Source organism: Chiloscyllium punctatum, unplaced genomic scaffold (genome assembly GCF_047496795.1).
Source record: "Chiloscyllium punctatum isolate Juve2018m unplaced genomic scaffold, sChiPun1.3 scaffold_56, whole genome shotgun sequence".
Lineage (NCBI taxonomy): Eukaryota > Metazoa > Chordata > Chondrichthyes > Orectolobiformes > Hemiscylliidae > Chiloscyllium > Chiloscyllium punctatum.
The window spans coordinates 19,233-33,999 of NW_027309791.1; positions in this window are offsets into that span (position 1 = coordinate 19,233).

Genomic DNA, 14,767 nt, shown 5'->3' on the forward strand with positions numbered 1-14,767 from the left:
GCTTGCCCTGAGACTCTGTCCCTCTCTCTGCTAAAACCACCTCCCCCCTCCCCTCCCCACCCCCCCACACACCATCCCAATAGATATAGAAACAAAGATGCAGGCATGCTCCACCATTCGCTATGATCATGTCTGATCATTCATGTCGGTAGCCTGTTTCTGCTTTCGACGGTATGGTCCGTTTTACCCCGAGAACTGTATCTAGCTCATTCTTTAAGGCATTTAATACTAAGGTCTCGAATACGGTCTAGGGGCAAAGAATTCCACTGGCTCACCACTCTCTGGGGTAAAGACGTTTCTCTTCAGCTCAGCACTAAATACAATGTCCCACGTTTGGGATAGGCAGCAAAAAGTGGTTGAGCAGAAGATGATAAACAAGTTCAGGATTCATGAGAAAGGTCTCAAACGGAAGTTTGGTTGATGTCACAGTACAGGTGAGCCTAATTCACTGCGCAATCTCTCTCTCTCTCTGTATGTGTCTCTGTCTCACTCACACACACACACACACACAAAAGCAAGTATACACCCACTCCCTCTCATATACTCACACATTTAATCTGACCCTCTCTCATGCAAACACACATACAGACCACACACTCACACGAACCCTTCCAAGTTTGCACAGATACAAACACATTCCTTCATGGGCACTCACACATACACATTTTCTCTCTCTCTCTCTCTCTCTCATGCACGCACGCACACATGTAAGTCTTTCGGCTGAATTTGTATTTGCAGATTGTACTTGCAGATACTTTACATTTTTCTCAAATAATGCACAATCTGCAGGGTGTTGATGCAGCAGTCAATCCATGGAAAATGACGCAAATCCCACTTTCGACATAGAACCAATCTGACTTAAGTTGGCATACACACAGACTGTAAACTCACAACTTTAACGCATTGTTTGAGCTGAGATGTTACTTTTTAAAAATAAAATATTGCGTTATCTGAAGAATTATACTGAAAAGAAATTATGGGGTTTACAAATGAAGCCAAACTTAAAAAGTTTAACAACAATACGCTTCATTTTTTTCTCAGAATATCTTTTAAGTTACGTTACACAGCAATCGTTTGCAATAAACTCTGTGTCTTATGTTCCTGCTCCACAAGTCCCTGATGAACAAGCAAAGTTCGAAAGCTAGTGTTTCCAAATAAACCTGTTGGATTGAAACCTGGTGTGATTTTCAAGAAAGAAATTTTGGAAGGGCGAGGTTTGCGTCAATCTGTGTTCAGAGGAGGAAGAGGCAATTTGATTTGAAAAATAGAAGATCCTGGCGGATTTTGATAGCGCAGATATGGAGAGGAGCGTTACTCTTACGGAAGAGATGAGAAAGAAGGGTTGTTTTCAAAAGGTCAATGGTTGCTTATTTAAAACCAGAAGTGATAATTTTACTTCGCTCACAATGTTTTACCTTTTGAACCACTCTTCATGAAAAGCGCGGCAAAACAGAATATTTTAAGGCAAAGTTAAATGGAGGCTTGTTGATAGTAGGGGGCTGTATGAAAAGTTTATCAGGGTTTGGCAGAAATGTGGATTGAAGTAACGATCAGATGGAACATAATCATTGTGAAAATTGTATTCATTCTTGTTTGTACAGGATCTGGCAGGTGTGACATAAAATGCAAAATTGAAGTTTCAATGTAAAGTTTTAAGGAACCTCGTGGGTCCTAATGCTGAAATCACGAGTTTTGTCAACAGTGGAATGAAAACTGTAGATTCAAGTGTTTGTTTTATATTACTTTGTTTTTACCGTGTCACTAATTGCAGACATGGAATCTATGACACTTCCGAGGCATAATAGATTCCACTAATGAACGCATTGAGCAAAAGTTAAGCAATGTGTGACTTAATACTTTTTCACACAGAAAACAACAATGTGAATGAAAATGGCTGCCACTTCCTGAAAATTGCAAGAAGGGGCTTCAGACCGAGTTCACGCCAGAGCAATGCAACAAAGCAAAAGAAGACTGCAAATTTGCTTTAATGTGTCTCAAAAGTTTGCTTTCTTTCAGAGCGATTGGAGATTTTGTTTATTTGCAACATTTAAGAGGCATTTGGATGGGTAATATGAATAGGAAGGGTTTGGAGGGTTAAGGGCCGGGTGCTGGCAGGTGGGACGAGATTGGGTTGGGATATCTGGTCGGCATGGACGGGTTGGACCGAAGGGTCTGTTTCCGCGCTGTACATCTCGATGACTCTATAAACGTTTTTGATTACTGAGTAGATTCCCATTGATGAGAAAACAAACTGTCTTTTTTGTGCATTTGGAAACAAATCCCGTCAGTGCAGAAGTCGGATAATTAGCTGTCCTTTTGTAACTGCCCTATAAGCTATTTATTTGAGAATTTTCTGAATGATACAACATGTGCAAATTATTGAAGAAATTGGGTTGTCATAACCTTTGTTTTCATATTCCAGTCCGACTGTCATTGGATTGAAACTCCGCTTCAGGCTTATTAAAATGACTTTATTGTGAATGTAGATATTTAATTTATAACACTTTTCAGTTCTGAAAACATCAACAGCCCAAAGAGCAATGGAGCCGGTGATTCTGGTTCTCCAGAAACTAAGGGGTTAATCGAAAATTAAAGTTCATACAAAATGTGACTTTGGACAGAAAGCTTGCAGATCTCTTTGTTCTGTGCAAAGAAAGGAGAGCTAACGTCTTGAATTGAATGATTCTTGTTCAGACTTGCAGATTTCTGAAAGATTGGTCCCTTGATTTAACGTGAACTTTTCTTTCTCTCTGCAGATGCTGCAAACCTGTTGAATGTCTCCGGCAACTTATTTTCTTCTTTCAGATTGTCAGTTTCCACAGTTTGTTATTTTACATTGAAGAAACGATTGATGGTCAATCAAATCTTTGGATGTAGGTTTACTCGCTGAGCTGGAAGATTCATTTCATCACCTCCACCCATCCCCCCAGTAGGGAACATCTTGAGTAGGCCTCCGGTCGAAGCACTTTTGATAAATAGTTGCAAGTTTCTAGTTGCAAGTTTGGGTTTTTTTGGGTTGGTGATGCCATTTCCTGTGGTGATGTCATTTCCTGTTCTTTTTTTTCTCAGGGGTGGCAGATGGTGTCTAACTTGATGTGTTTGTTGATAGAGTTCAAGTTGGAATGCCATGCTTCTAGAAATTCTCCTGTGTCTCTCTGTTTAGCTTTTCCTAGAATGAATGTGTTGCCCCAGTCGAAGTGGTGTCCTCTCTCACTAGTATAACGATACTAGTGAGAGAGAGTCATGTGGTTTTGTGACCAGTTGATGTTCAGGTATCCTGGTGGCTAGTTTGTCCAATGTAGTGTTTGTTACAGTTTTTGCACGGTTAACTGAGCATGGCTTAACACAGTATTTAATTCAACATTTCTTGCCCTCAAATTTCAGGTCCATGCAATGAGAGTAAACATATTGCAGAAATTGACTACTAACTCTGTTTCCCAACACTATTACGTACCCCACCCGCCCCACTCCATCCTTTAAAAAAAAACTCCTGCAAACTTCTGTGAAATTTGAACAAAATCCCCATATACTATAACCAGACCTTTAGAGGATGGAACTTTTAATAACAAAAACTAAGCAATCACGAGCTGAAATATTGAATTATCAAGTTTACTTTTAAAGGATTTAAATGGACTGAGGGTGGCACGGTGGCACAGTGGTCAGCACTGCTGCTTCACAGCGCCAGGGACGTGGGTTCAATTCCCGCCTCGGGCAACTGTCTGTGTGGAGTTTGCACTTTCTTCCCCGTGTCTGTGTGGGTTCCTCCGGGTGCTCCGGTTTCCTTCCACAGTCCAAAGATGTGCAGATCAGGTTAATTGGCTATGCTAAAATTGCTCATAGTGCAATGTAGGGGAATGAGTCTGGGTGGGTGGCTCTTCAGAGGGTCAGTGTGGCCTTCTTGGGCCGAAGGGCCTGTTTCCATACTGGAGGGAATCTAATCTGAATGTTTCTTTTCTTATATTCTTGTTTTTTTTAAAAAAAACAGTCGGAACAAGAGCCTTGACGGCCCAGACTGCGAAGATGCTGGAAATGCATTTTCTCCAGAATTTAGCGCAGAAATAAAAAAAACATAAATTCGATGTGAAGTGGGACTAAATTCAGATTTGGCCAGAACTTCGGTCCTTTTTGAAAGTATCCCCCAGTTCTACAGCATCATTACAGATCATTACAGCCCCTCATATTTGCATAATTCCTGTTAATTAGAGGGATTTCTTTCTTTTTGAAAAAAAAAGTTATATCAGGTCAGTAGACAATTTGCAAAATTGTCTGCATTTGAGTTTCCATCTCATTGTTTCTAACTCATTTACATTTATCGAATTTAAAAAAATTCTTCTTTCCTTTGTCCTTCTTTGTCGATGCCCCAGTGGAAAATTCTAGAAGGGAACATTGATTGCCCCTTAGCATCCAGATCTACTTACAGCAATGCTAAACCGTTAAACTACAGATATTCTCTGGAAGTTGGGCGAACAAACCATCTCGTGTAATCACACGTCTGCTCTGTCAACTAATGAGGAAATAAGATGTCGAGCCTTCTGTCTAAAGGATTTATTTTCAAATGTTTACGAGTCATTCAGAAATGGAAGTCCTTTTTCATTCAATTCGTGCTTTATAACCATGTGTTGCTGGGGACATTTGACAATCCAGATTGGCAGGAGGAATGGAATCAAAGTTCAACAGACATCAGTGCAACCATGAGGGAACAACTTTGATTTGATATGATTTTGATGTAGTGTGGTTTTGCTTCGTTTGGAATACAACATTGTGCATAGGGAAAGTTGGATAATTACTGATGTTTTCAAACTGTTTCGTGCAATGCAACATATTCAAAGTTTGTGCAAATCTGCATTGAAACAATTGTCTGCCTTACAAGGTGAGATTGTTTAGCTACTACAAGAATGTTTCTACAAGTATGAAATAGTGGCAAAAACAAAATTCTGGATCCATGCATGATGACACAAGGGGTAATCATTATTGATAACCACAGTGCAAAACGAGTTGAATGTAGTTAGTTCAGATGGAAACTGAAGAAGTAAATGAGAGTGGCAAATAATATTAAGAAGGAATTCAAACGTCACTCTTAGTCATTAGCCGTGAAGGAATAGCAAAAGAATGAGCCTAATGATCGTAAATCCCCTGCTTAAACTGTATGGAGGCAGATGCCTGGCTGAGGTCTGAGGAAGAGGAAGTGTATGTTGAATTCATGAGGAAAAATAATTCATTAACATGGATGAGTTCGAGTTCGATAGAACTAAAGAAAGGGTAAAATAAAATAAAATTGAAGATACTGAAATCTGAAACAAAAAAAAAGATTGCTGGACAAACTCAGCATGTCTGGCAGCAAATGTGACGAGAAAGCAGAATTAATGTTTTGAGTACTGTGACCGGTTGAATGTCTCCAAAATCCTCTGCTTAAATTCGAAACACTGAATGTTTCTGTGTTGTGTTGGTAGTTGATATACACTGCAATGTAGACACCTGACGATACTGAGAAAAATCACCTTGAAGCTAAATTGGAACTGTCCACAACAAGCTAATTCATTATAATAATGACTGATCATCCAACTCTGTAGCCTAATCCTGCTTCTTCCCATTCCAGCTGATCCCGTTTACCCCAAGTGGGATACGTAACCACATCACTAATGATGTGCTGAGGCAAAGGTGCCTTGCAGCTGCGAAACAGGCTTTGAGTCAAAACTCTGTCCGAATTCTGAAGTTGAGGGTTGACGTTTACCGGAAAAGGAAGTGACCTTCAAAAAGTGAGTTTGACCCAATGCCATGCTTCATTTGCAATAAAGTTATGCCAAACGAAATTACTGGAGAACTGGGTGGCCTCATGTTAGATCAACGGAAATGTGTTCACGAGGATGTAAATGTTTCTGAGTTGTGTAACACATACCACAGAAACAATGGTATGGACACCGCTCAGTGGCATTTTAGGTTGATGAGGAACCAGCTTTTCAATTGTTTGCATAGTTTCTCGCTAATCCCAAAGAACAAAAATATTCAGCACTTAGTGGAGGGCAAGCAGCAGTTGAACGTGAAGGTGTTGAATTTACCTCAGACTGAAATTTCGAGACTATATAGCAAATGCAATCTGCTGAATAAATGCCTTGACTGCATTCGCCTGTTATTTTTTTTATTCTGTTACACCTGCCGACACAACTGATCACAAGCTGATTTTGCCCTCAGGGTTACTTCCTGCAAATTTGCTGAGGAATTTTTGAGGGAGCATTCGCGATCTTGTGCAGTTTAACATTTCGAGTATAACGTTGTTTATTAATGAAATGAACTGAGCAGGGTTTGAAATGCACCGTTTTGAGACTTGCTTTTTTTTCCCAATGGCTGAAAACCACTTAAAAATTATTCATCTTTTCTTTGAGATTCTACAGTGTAGAAACAGGCCCTACCACCCAACCCGACCCTTCGAAAAGTTACTCACCCAGACCCATACCCCTGACTAATGCACCGAAGAAGGGACAGTTTAGCATGGGACCACTGAGTGACCGTGCCATCCTCAGGGTTTGTGATCAACTGCAGAACAATACACTTTAACAGACCGAGGTTTCAAGAAATGATCATCTCAGTTCTGCAGAAAAGAAAACATAGATGGTAAATTACATTTGATTTGACATGAGGCTGAATTGTATTTTTAATTTGGACGGTAAAAATGCGAGAGTGCATTCTGGAGAACCAGACCATCCTCTTTCAGGAAGGCATCCCACAAAGCAGGGTGGCAAACAACATTCCAACCCATAATAATCATATTAAATAAGCTATTTGATTTGGATCAGTGCATTATTTCTGGAGATTGGTTTGCTAAGACTTTTCAGTGCGATTCATCATTTTTTCTTCCTCTGGGTTCTTTCCTGCAATGTCCATTTGTGGAGTTATTCATTTTGGATTGTCATTGGCCAAGTTTGCATTAATGATGAATTATTGAGAAGGAATTGTTACCCTCTTCATAACACTTCACGACAAGCTTTCCTGTAAACTCCCTGATTGAATTAAACCCATTATCTAGTGCAGTCGTATATTTTGTGATTTATTCGTGGTGTCTTCATCGAAAAGATGGTCATTTTGGGAAAGAGCAATTGCAGAGGATATTTTCTCTTCAGAAGCAATTGCAAGCAATCACAACAGAGCTGCACTGAATTAAAAAAAAAGCACCTCGTACAACTTATGATAGATACTGCAGAGAAAGGTACCCTCTCGTTAATCTAACCAACACAACACAGCGAAGATTCCTTGTGCATTGCTTTTGACTCTATCCCACCCAGTTGTGTTTATAAATAGAATAAAATTTTTATAAATCAAAGCCACTTACTGGCCTCAGTGGTTACAGGATGTTTGGATGAGTATGTATTCGATTGAAATGTAGGCCTGAAGTGTGTAAAGGGACCTAATACATACTGATTCCAGATTGAGAATTTTTTATTCCCGCAAAGGTACTCTGCTGACTCGGCAGGCTATTTGGTATTCAAGATTTTTGGGTGGAGTGATGTCGGAAATGATCTTTTTTAAAATTTTCTACAGCATGATAGTCGACAACCTGTATGCAGTAAGACAATTTGATGGGAAACTTTGTATTTGTGTCCTGTGTTGATTAATCCAAAAATACTTATTTGAAATAACGTCAAATAAAGCTTGACACTGAATGAAACATGGTTTTTTTTGGGGGGTTGACTAAAAGCATGGTCGAAACATGAGTTTAAAGCAACATCTTGAATATAACGTCAGAACATGGGAGGAACAGTAGTCTATCCAACCCTTCGCGCCTGCTCCACCTTTCAATAAGATCATGGCTGACCTTTTCGTGACCTCAGATCCACTTCCCCACTTAACTGTATCGGTGAATTTGTTTATTGTCCAAAAAAATCTACCTTCGCTTTAACAACGTTTATTGAAGTAGCATCTTTTCTTTCACCGGGCAAGGAACTCCATAGATGAACAACCCTGTAAGTGATGAAGTTCCTTCTGAATTCAATCCTAAATCTTCTCTCTCTCATATTGATGTTATGCCCCCCTCTTGTCCGTGCTTCATCTGCCATTTAAAAACATCCTCTGTACTTCTATCTTATGAATTCACTTTATAATTTTATGTGTTTCTCTCAGAAACCCCTCATTCTTCTGAATGTCAATAAATATAATCCCAATCTATTCAGTCTCTCCTCATAACGCAACCACGTCAAGTCAGAAACCAACCTCGTGAACTTCCCCTGCACACCCTCCTGTGCCTTTTTCCCGGTAAGGAAACCAACATTGCACACAGCACTAGAGGCTTGGCATGACTAACACCTTGTACAGATATAACATAACCTCACTGCTATAAAACTCAATCCCTTTAGCAAAGAAGGACAAAATTCCATTTGCCTTCCGAACTACTTTCTATAACTGCAGACCGACCTCCTGTGATTCATGCAAAAGGACACTCAGGCCCCGCTGCATCGCGACCGATTGAAACAATTTAGCTATCAATGAATAACCACTTTACTGCTGCTCCTCCCAAAGTATGTGACTTCACATTTATTAACTTTTTGTTCCTTCTGCCAGAGATTTGCCCACTCAGTGAATGTACCTATGTTTCTCTGTAAAGTTTCACAGTTCTCCGCTACGCCCCTTATCATAGTGACATCTTCAAAAAGCTGAAAACCTACACCTGGTCCCCAACTCCAAATCAAGAACAAAAATTTCAAATAATTGTGGTGCCAACAAAGATGCCAGAGAGACACTACCAGTCACTGATTGCCAGTCAGAATAGCAATCATTTCTTAAGTGAGAATAGAAGAGGCAGAAAGATATCCAGTGCAGTTGTCATCGTTGTAACAATGAATCTCAGGTACTTAAGTGACTAGAATTGGGAAGAAAGGCAAAATTTGATCCATGCACAATTATTTCAGTTCTGTAATTATATTGAAGATTATGCCTTCAGCCAGTACAGTTGCAATCAAAGACTACATTGTGTTGGCTTGAGAAAGTGAAGGTTTCAATTTTTGAAACGATGATCAGTATTGTCTAGCCCTAGTCTTTGCAGACAACATGGCTACTCTCTCTTTCAAGAGAGGTGGCTGGTGGCGATTTAACCTGAACGCCAATCGATCTCAGGCGAGGATAGAGGTGTTGAGAAGGATAGTCCTGCATGGTAACTTCAAACCAGTGATTGGAAATGAACCCACGAAGCTGGCATCACAGTTGTCTGGAAACGAACAAGTAAGCCAAATGAGTGAAACCAATTGTGAATGATAATGAATAAGTAAACTAAATGATGTTTTACAGTATACCTGATGAAAGGTTTCAGTTACTCAAGCGGGAAATATTCACTTAATGAATCTATTGGAAACAGAGACTTTATTTCTAGTGGGGTTGCAGAATTGTGCATTGGGCCAAATGTTCCACAGTACTGATTAAGTTCCATCAGGTTGAGCGTCAGCAGTGTGGAGGTTCTTTAGCTCAGTAACTTATTCTACCTGCGAATATTATCAATAGGGTATGGATTTTTTTTTTGGTGTTGGGATGGTTGAAATTAATTGTCCTTTTTACACTTCATTTAGAGGGTTACTGTTTGCTTGTTTATAATGTGATCAGGAAATGAGGCTTCCTTGCTGCAACAAATCAGCCAAGATTGTTCCTCAGGTTATGTTTCCAATGCGTTTCAACTTGGAGTTACGTTTTCCTATAGCAAAGACAACTACACTTTCAAAAGAAGAAAATTTCCATGGTTTTGTCCACTCCACCTCTCAAACTTCCTCGTATGGTATATGGAGGTTTCCGTTTTTTGCCCAAGATCACTTCTTTGTCAATCCCTGATTCCATTTGTCCTGGCAGTGCCAGTCAGGACAACTGGAATCTGCAATCCAACGTTTAGACGTGAAACGGACTAGAACCAAACAGTACCGGAGTCAGATCCTGAAAAAGATCGGTATTTGAAGGACGACACAGTATAGAAAGAGTTCTTCAGTAAGATATGTATTTGTGTTGCAAAAGGAAATGGAGAAATAGTTTGGGATTGGGTTTGGGGGTATGAATATATGTTCTGTCTGGCTGCAAATGCAGGGTTGGGAACTTACTTTAAATACATCACTGAAAAAAATGATATTACGCCAATCCTGCCGAGTTAATCTGATTCATGGACATCCACTCTTTTTTTTCTATCCTTCCCTCACCGAGATATATTTGGCTCTCCCTGCTGATCCCTCAAATGGCTGTGCAATCAGTCCCATTTCTCACACCTGCGTCTCTCTCTGAACCTGACATGACACTAGACAGCCTCTACTTCAACTCTACCTCAATTAATGCAACTCACTTCCTGTACAAGAACTCACCGTTGTGAGTACTTGCATGGATCCCTACCATGCTGTTTTTTTTAAAATGGGGAATGTGGAACATACATTGTTCCAGTCTTTTCTTCTATTACCAGTCGATCAATGCAGCTGCTTGTTCTTGTCACTAACTGGAACGTTTCATTCCGCTTGTTTCTGTTGTCTGTTCTTCTCATCACATTCAACTGCTGCATCTCAGACTTTCTGTGTGTGGTTGGAAGAAAGAAGAGAGGATGTGCACACGTTGAGTGAATGGGCAGGAATGGGGCAGATAGAACACAATTTGGCAAAGTGTGAAGTTATCCACTTTAATAGGAAATCTACGTTCAAAATGTATTATCGTAAGCCTTTATTCAGTGGGACTTGGGTGTCCATGTTAGCTCAATGGCAAAGTTAAAATGATGGTATTGCAAACAAGTAGGATTGCAGTTGCTGAACGAAATGCAATGACATGCTGAATTCGCCGGTGAGCCAGAAATCATACTTTTCACTCTCGTGTTCTTAAATGTTAAAAAATGAAATCATATTTTTAATATAGTTTGATGTATCTCCTTTACCCTGTCCAACAATTTAATTTGCAAACTTGGATGGGAATCTGATGCAGTTCCCAAGTGAATATTTCATGGGCTTAGCATTGATATTAGTTTTGTGCAAAACTATTCTCTCAGGGATAAACTGTTTTTTTTTACTTCCAAACAGAATGTTTCCATTAGGCTTTGGCTTAGTCTGGAGACTGGGCCAGTTGCAGCTTGGGTGCTGGACGGTGACGGGGACTGTTGACTTTGCATGATGTGCTCAGGAGACTGGGCTTGGTGCGATCTGAGGACTTGGATCGTGTTGTCTGGAAACTCGCCCCCATGCCTTCTGGAGAATGGGTCTGGTGCAGTTTGGAGACTGGACACAATGTGGTCTGAAAACTCGGCCCAGGGCGGCCTGGAATTTGGGCCTGTTGCGGCCTCAAAACTGGACTGCATGCAGTCTGCAGACTGTAGACACTGATGGCTGAGAATTGGCCCGATGCAATCTGGAGTCTGGGTGTGAGGCATTCTGTTGACCGGCCCACTGCAGTCTGGTGACTAGGCTTGGTGCGTTCTGGAGACTTAGCCTGGTACAGTCTGGAAACTTGGCCGGCAGCGGTGCGACCTAGAGACTAGGCCCAGTTCATTGTGGAGACTTGGCCTGGTATGGTCTGGAAACTTTGCCCGCAGCAGTCTGGAGACTTGGCCTGGTGCGGTTTGCCTACTGGGCCTAGTGTGGACTGTAGACTCTGCATGGCGCCCTCAGGAGACTAGACCCAGCCTGGTCTGGAGACTGCAGCCTGTGCAACCTGGGGAGTGTGTCCGCTGCCATCTGGAAACTGGGCCTGGCACGGTATGGTGACTCGGCCCAGCGCACTGTGGACACTGAGCCCGGTGTGGAAGTGAACAACAGTGCAGTACACCCCCCCCCTCCCCCCACTCTGTTCATGACTGATCTGACCTAGTCCATAGCAGATTGGTGGCTCGTCTGGGATCTTAAGAGTGGTAGGTGCTAGTATCTTTATTTAAGGTGTTGATTTGTTTGGATAGACAGCACTTAGAATAAAAATGGCTGTTTCAGTCGCCAAAAGATTTCTGGATGTGGACACGGTGACTTTAGAAGTTTGTGGAAAAAAGTGAATAAGACTAAGCTGCAGAGATTAGCACAAAAGGTGGAATTGGAACTGTCTGCTTCTGTGAGGATAGGAAAGATAACTACATCAGTAGCTCAGTGTTTGATCTTGCTGGAGAAATTATCAGATTCTACGGAGATGGGAAAATTCAATTGCAAATGAAGCAGATTGAGTTAGAGGTAAGAAGTAAGGAAAGGGCAGCAGAAATGAAACAGCTTGAGTTACGGTTAAACTTAGGAGACAGGGACAAGAAAGACCAGCGGAACAGAGAGAAAAAAGGAAGAGCAGCAGTAGAGAGAGAAGCGGACGAGAGCCCAGTACACACACTCCTGTCCAAAGAGCACATCAGAGACACACGGGAAGTGAACGACAGCTTCGGCACACACACCTTGATAATGGAGCACCACATGGGACAAACCAGGAAGTGAACAACAGCACAGCACACACCCCCCTGCCGATGGCACACCACATGGGACACACCGTGACATGACAAGCAGCCCAACGTCCATTCCACGACCAAGGGAGCACAGCATAGGACACACGGGGAAGTGAACGAGAGCCTGTCAACCCAGTACAACATAAAGCGGAAATCGAACAACAGCCAAGAACACATCGCCCTCTTTAAGGAGTACAACATGGGACACACCAGGAAGTTATCAACAACCCAGCACACACACACCTCTGCATGGAGCGCCACATGGGACACACTGGGCAGTGAAAAACAGCCCCGCACCTACTCCCTTGTCCATGGAGAACAATATAGGATACATCCAGGAAGTGAAGCAGAGCTCAACACCATCCCCACTCTACATGGAGCATCAAACAGGACACACCAGGAAGTGAACGAGAGCCAAACACACAGCCTTCTGTCCATGGAGCACCACATGACACAGATCCGGAAGTGAAAAACAGCCAAGCAACCATATCCTGCCTTTGGAGCACCACATTGGAAAGACCGACAAGTGAACAGCCGCCCGACACACACTTCACTGTCTATGCGGTTCCACATGGTATTCATTGCGAAGTGAAAAAAAAACCGCACATCACAAACACATCCCTATCCATGTAGCCTTTCATGGGACACAGCTGAAATTGAACGAGAGCCTGACACAAACCCCCATGTCCAAAGAGCACCACATGAGATACACTGGAAATCGAACAACAGGCCAACACACGTCTCCCGCACAATGGAGCAGCCGGTGAGACACACCAGAAAGTGAACAACACCCCAGCACACACCCCACGTCCATGTAGCAACATATGTGACAAACCGGGAAGTGAATCACAGGCCGACAGATACCCCTCTGTAACATGAAACGCCAAATTGGACACACCACGAAGTGAACAACAGCCAAGATCACATCCCCCTGAGCATGGAGCATCACATGGGACCCTCCACGAAGTGAAAAACAGACAGGCACACAACCCTATCCATGGATCACCACATCTGGCACACCGGGAACTGGACGAGAGATCAGAACACAAACCCTGCACATTCAGAACCACATGGGACAAATTGGGAAGTGAAAAACAGCACACACCACTGTCCATGGACGCACCCGGAAGTAAACGAGCGCCCGACACATTTCCCTCTCACTCAATAGCATCACATGAAATATACTGGAACTCGAACAACAGCCCCATCACACATGCCTCACTCCATGGAGCAACGCATGGCACACACCGAGAAGTGAACTCCAGCCCAGCACAGACGTAGCAGCTCTCTCCACGTAGCAGCTCATTGTACACACAGGAAAGTGAACAACAGCCGAGCACACACTCCACTGTTCCTGGGGCATCACATGGCAGACACGAGCAAGTGAATACCAGCCCAGCACACACACATTCCTCTCCAAGGAGCACCATGTGGGATACACCAGGAAGTGAACAACATCCCCGCACACACATCCATGCCCATAGAGGACAAACTAAGAAGTAAACAACAGCCCAGCACACAAAACTCTCTCCAAGGATCTCCCAACGGGGTACACCACGAAGTGAACAACAGCCCAGCACACAAAACTCTCTCCAAGGATCTCCCAACGGGGTACACCACGAAGTGAACAACAGCCCGGCAAACACACATTTGTGCCTGGAGCACCACATGGGACACACTGGGAAGTGAAAAAAAACAGCCTAGCACCCAACCCCCTGCCCATGGAGCATAAGATGGAACACATCGGGAAATGAATAACAGCCCGCTGGCTATGGCCCATCACATGCGACTCACCGGGGCGTAAACAGCAGCCAAACAAGAACATCCTGACCATACAGGACCACATTGGAAACACCGGGAAGTGCAGAACAGTCCAGCGCGCACACAACTGTCAATGGAGCACCACATGGGACACACCAAGAAGTGAACACCCCTGTCCATGTAACATCACATGGTACGCACTGGGAAGCGAACAGCTCAGCACACCCCACCGTGACCTTTTAGCATCACATGGTACACAACAGGAAGTTAATGAGAGTGTAAGGCAAACGGCCCCTCCGTCCATGGGCCACCATCCGGGACACTCTCGGAAGTGAACAACAGTCGATTGCCCACACACACAGTCCATGAAGCAAAATCTGAGTCGCTCCCAGAAATTAACGAGCGTGCAACACCCCCCTCCGTCCATGGAGCCCCAGATCGGACACACTGATAACTGAACAACAGCTGGACGCGCACGCACCGCTGTCCAGAGAGCACCACATTAGACACACTGGGAAGTGAACAAGAACCAGGCAGACACACATTTGTCCATGGAGCACCAGTTGGCACAACCCGAAAGTGTAAGTGAGCGCGAAACAGATT